This window comes from Amblyomma mixtum, chromosome 1 (genome assembly GCF_055824585.1).
Source record: "Amblyomma mixtum isolate Tamu chromosome 1, ASM5582458v1, whole genome shotgun sequence".
In the NCBI taxonomy this organism is placed as follows: Eukaryota; Metazoa; Arthropoda; class Arachnida; order Ixodida; family Ixodidae; genus Amblyomma; species Amblyomma mixtum.
Window position 1 is genome coordinate 17,720,914 of NC_143012.1, and position 6,000 is coordinate 17,726,913.

Sequence of the window (6,000 nt, forward strand, 5' to 3'; positions counted from 1 at the left end):
GTAGGTAACTAGAGATTAAATACTGCCAAGTGCCGCCTTCGGAAACTATAGCCCTAAATGGGACATCGATCTTGTGGGTTTTTGCCGAAAAAAAATAAGTCCAATTCCGTTCCCTGTGATTTCTGAACCGAGGTGGCTAATGCCTTCAAATTAAACTCATTCAACAGTGAAATCGCCCGCTCTTTCACAACCACGTGATCTACGTTGACCCGTTTAAAACACTTTTTGACAGCCGCCAAAACCTTTTCATTGAACATCCCTTTCGGAATCACAACAAAATGCCCTTCCTTATCTGATAACACAAGTCTTAAATCGGCACTGTGGAAATAATCTACGAGGCCACGCACGTCCTTACTCCGTTTCGGTCTGCCCGGTGACACACCCAAGGCGTTGACGCTCTCCTCCAGGAACCTTGGCCGAAGTTCATCCTTGACTTTTCTGGAGATACTTCTGGAAATGGCTAGCCTCTCCACCGGTGATAGGATTGGCTCCTGGGAGTACTTCGGTCCGTGTTCAAGGGTCTTACGGTGTTGCGGTGGAAGATGTGCTTCGCCCAGAAGCTGCACTCTTCCAGCTTGCTTTACAGTCCTTTCTTTCCTTGGAAGGTGAGGAAGGGCGGAAGCCCACAAGAACTCCGTCGTCTGCAGTGAGGTTGCAAACCACTCCCTGTAGACCTTGGTTTGCTGATGTTCTGTTCCGTACCGCCCACATGCCACCCATAAGCACTCCTTCAGATACCGTGCCTGTCGCCAAAGCTCTGAACGAAGAATGCGACAAATACGTCTTGAATGCCCTGGTGACGGCTGTAAAACTCCGCACACGAGCGGCAGATCCGTGGGGCAAAAGCCGCGCTTGAAATGCCACGCAGCTACTCTGGCTCTGCATACACATACTGCATACAACGTGGCGATGTACGCTGGGGAAGACAGGTCTAAGTTGAAACACGCAAAAGAGCCCTGTGCACTAGAAATACACTGTAGTAGAATGGAAAGTTGGGCGAGTTGGTATACGTTCATTTTGGGTGGAAAAAACAGCGCGAAAGGGACGGAAGACAAAGATGAAGGAAACCACACGGACGAGCGCTGACTCACAACTATTTTTTATTCAGAAAAAAACAGACATTTATAGTTAAAAAGTCACATGACCTGACGACACTCGCGCACATGCCCAGACTAACAACAGTCTAAGAACTACATCATGAGTCAAGATTAAAACCTTACAACGCGATTTCAGAACACTGTGATTAACCGAAAAAACACGAGACAGCCAGAAACAAAAAAACAAACAAACAAAGCCACTAAAAAACAAAGCACAAATCACGTGTTGTCAAGAAATGCGACCTCTTTATCAACCATCAATAAGGAAGGCTGACTGACGCATTCACCCCGTCTTTTCCGAATATGATATGCCTCAATGAGCTCCCTTGTCGTCTTATCTCTATGGCGGAATAAAATACGTGTGTGCGCGACTAAAGGTCTGCATACTTTTTTATTTTATTTTTATTTTTTTTTTCAAGCTTGCAAGCTTTGCAGTGCTCTTTTAGATGCGAATAGTTTGAATCTGATAGTGAACGAAGATGCTCCCTAAGTCGAATATTTATACATCGGCCGGTCTGTCCTATATATACTCTTTTACATGAAAGAGGAAGTTCATACACAACTGAACATGCGCACTCTACACACCTTGGTCTATGGGAAACCAAACAACGAAATGGGCTAATTCTTGATATATTGTCATGGCGGTTCCCTATCATGCGACAAAGCCCCCCCAACTTGAACGTATACCAAATGAACGTATACCAACTCGCCCAACTTTCCATTCTACTACAGTTTATTTTTCATCACGAGGCAGCACTTTATAAAGGAGCATATGAAAGTCATGCCACAAGTTCGCACCATGACGCCAGGAGCGCCCCCCGTAAGTGGCGCCCCATCGTGAGCAACAATCCAACTGAGGCGTCCAAACGTGTTCAGCTGCGAAGTGAGCGGAATTGGTAGCATTGCAAAGGAGGAGGTCTTGCTCTTGCGTTCTTTCATCGGACTCTAAGCCCAAGGGATATTTGTGGCTTTCATGTTAAATGCAGGTCAACGGAATACATATGCATTTGTCCTGCAGGGAACGTAGACAGGCAGATGATGATGATGTATTCTAGGACGCTCACGAGAATGTCCACTCCGCAGCTTGTATGTCTCACAGAACAGAGCCACTTCTATAGCTCTCCCTTGGGGCAGCAAGTCAAGGCGGAGGTTTTCACCTGCGACACGACGCACCACCGCCCGCTTATTCTTGACAGAGTCCTGCACAAACTACACCTTGTAAATACACAATCTGGCAAGCCTGAAATATGGATCGCCGGGCGAGCTGATAACAGTTCATTGATGATGGTACGCAGCGGAACAGATTAAAGGCAAAGGAAGAATAGAACACCCTCTCTACCATCTACAACGAACTAGCAAGCCTCCTTGATTAGTTAAGCAGACCTCGCAGTTGGGGAGCATTTAATGGATGTTCAGTATTTCTTAAGGTGAGCCGTTGCCTATAATACCATGCATAGTCACTCGTTTTCAATTCGTAGTATTTGAGAGCACCGACACCATTAAGGCTGTAGGAAGACAAAGAAGTCGTTAAGCCGCCTTCGTGCGCACGTGCTTTCTGGAAAGAAGAGAAGACGAAGAACAACTCCAGGGTGAGCAAGTCGCAGCGCACAGGAGCTCTGCGAGGATGCCCAATGACAGTCCGGAAGGTGGCGTCCAGGTGAGCTACGTTATTTCCTCACAACCGAACTCCTACGACGAAATCTGACTGGCTGATTTGGGACGGTGCTCGCGCCAAAGGCTGAACTACGCCAAGATCCTGGTACCGGAGCAGGAACACGCGTGGAGTGTTGGCTCATGAACATTTGAAGAGCTATGCCCAGCTTTTCTCGACACTAGAGTTACCGACAGGTAGAAGTTACGCTCAAGTCTGTCGTGTTGTCTCCCAAGCATCCAAAGTATGAGGGAAACATGCAAGGGTGGAAGAGCGGGCTAGTTGGTAGTTCATCTTGAGGAAAAACACAGAGCACTCCTAAGACACGGACAAAGAAAGGCAAGACGATACAGCGCTGCATCGTCTTGCCTTTCTTTGTCCGTGTCTTAGGAGTGCGCTGTGTTTTTCCTCAAGTATGAGGGAAAGCCGCAACTGTGACACGCAAGAGCAGGACTTGGTACAGTGGTAAGAGCGAGTGCAGGCTCAATCCGTTTGATTCTGGCTGCCCAACTTGCTTTATTCTAGGCAGATTACTGTTGCACTCAATGACACAGCTTGGTAAGAATGCGTCGGCTGCACCAAAGCTATCTCAATTAGTTACGCACAAATACTCGCCGTGTCGATGGGTGGCGCCCTCTGTTGTAAACGCCACAAATCACAAACGTTTTCTTCTTAACCAGCGAATACTTGCGATAAAATCGCGTGTTATTGCATGTTATTGATTAGAAAACATAGTTTTCAGTGAGCATGGGCACTCTGAAAAATTAAATGCCGCAAAGCACGAGGACAGTAGGCTTACGAATCGACTGCCAGCAACGGACTAGTGCTGAACGATGCAAAGAAATTGGCATCTCCGCAATGCATGGACGCTTTTCAACCATTTGATCGCGTATAGGCAACAGAGGCGCGAGCGACGCAGGGAAAACGAACGCGCAACTAAGGGTATTATACAGTAACCCCTACAGGACTTCAGCAACTGAAGTGACTTATTGGTCGCTAGTAGAGAACACAATAAAACTGAATGGCATTATCTGCCACTGGTGCGACTGGCGGCGCTCGTTCCCGGCTGTGACTGTTTCCTTTTGAAGAGAGAGAGTGAACGCATTGCGTGGCCGTTATACACTAAATGGCTTGTGCTGAATGGTATGTACAAAGCTATTACAGCTTTCGCTGTAAAAACAAATCTCCTATTAATACTCATTTTCCTCCGTTCAAAACTTTAAACTTGATACTCCGAACATTCCACTTAATGCGGGTAAGCCGCACTCTACACCTGTGCTTATACTTTCCCGCACCGTGCTCAAGTTACGGAGCTAGAAGCCATATGATGGCTATCTCCGCGCAATCCATGATAAGAAATTTGTTTCTGACGTTGTGTTTGGCACCATGGTAAAAACAGTATAGAAGCGCTCAATAGCTGAAAATAGACTAAAACTATTTTGGAGCTGGAGCTAAACTGCTAGCTACCATCTGCTAAATAAAGATGCGCAGTCACGTCCAAAATAATCTCCAGCATCTATGCTCCCCGCCATCGTACGCGACTCTCCACTAAAGTCCACTTCGGAATGAATTGCACAAAGCTTAGATTTGTGCGAGCCTTTTAAGTATCAAGAATAAGACGTGTTTTCCAGCTCTCTTGTGGATCACAGAATTAAAGAAAATGAGGTCGAAGAATTCATCTCATGAAAGGCTGAGGTCCCCAAATGGGGAACATCTTTTATGCGAAGCATACTACTTTAGCTACCACTTCAGCCCTTCACCGTGGTTATGCGCCTCCAAATCACGTGATACATGACGTCACGACAGTGGAGAAACGGGGGCCCACCTCGCGCCGTCGCTGTGGTTGTGCGCCTCCAAATCACGTAATACATGACGTCACATCACGTGACACGATGACGTCACGACAGTGGAGAAACGGGAGCCCACCTCGCGCTGTCGCTGTGGTTGTGCGCCTCCAAATTACGCGACACGATGATGCCACACCACGTGACACGATGACGTCACGACAGTGGAGAAACGCGGGCCCACCTCGCGCCGTCGCTGTGGTTGTGCGCCTCCAAATTACGCGACACGATGATGCCACACCACGTGACACGATGACGTCACGACAGATCGCCGTCACGCGCTGGGAGAGGGAGAACGATGCCATCGCACAGACGCCGGAATGTCCTCGAGCGGCATTCCCGCGCATTTCGAACGCGCGTTCACACTCGGTGTAGGTGAAACGCTCGCTCCACCGGGCAGGCGGACGCGACTTCCGTGGCAATCCAGGCGCTCACCCAACGCGCGTCTCGGGGTTAGTCGGCGTTCCGCTGTAGCCATGCCGTTGTGTTCCCCCACGACGAAGGCTTCTAGTGGTTGTATTAAAATGACCAAGTATTCAACCAAGGAAAGCCATGTACTACCAAGCCTAGCCATCAATATGCTTCGCATCTGACTAGGCTTAACCTTAGCTAAGCCTCAGCCATTTTTTTTCTGAAAGCCTGTACTTCAACCGAATTAATTACATCCTAGACAAAACCATGAAGACTAACTGGACATGAACAGTGCATGCAGAGCGAAGGCAAGGTAACCGTTGGTCATTAAGGGTACTAAACTGGGTTTCAATAAAATGCAATCGGAGCACGGAGGGGCAGAAAGTTAGGTGGGCGAATGATACTGGGAAGTTTGCGGGGATATGGTAGCCGCAGCTGTCACAGAACCTGGTTAATTGGTGATATGGGACAGGTCTTTGTCCTGCAATGTGCGCAGTCCGGCTGATGCTGATGACATCTTCTTCTACCAGCGCGTCATTCGTACCACGTTCCAAGGTGCACTCGATTTCCGTAGGCTCCACAAGAGGACGTGACGGTGCGCAGCGGTGTCGCCCTGCACACGGTGGTGGCAGCCTGGTGCGTGAGTGCACTCGTGGGAGCCGCCGTCGGCTCGTTGGGCTTCCTGGCTTTCTCATACGTGGTGGGATTCGAACCGGCGACCACGTTGCCTCCGCCGCCGCCTGACCGCGACGACGGCACTGTGTGCTACACGCCCGGCTGCCTGGCCACGACTGCCTACCTGCAGGATGCGCTCAATCCCCTGGTAGACCCGTGCCTCAACTTTCCGGACTACGTGTGCGGACGACTGCGGGCAGGCGAAGGCAGCACGTTAGAAACGGTCCGTGGTGGTCTACACACATGCGGATACACGTGTTCGCAGGTTCTTGAAAGGTTAGAGGATGGTTTGGTTTGGTTTATGGTGTTTAACGTCCCAAAG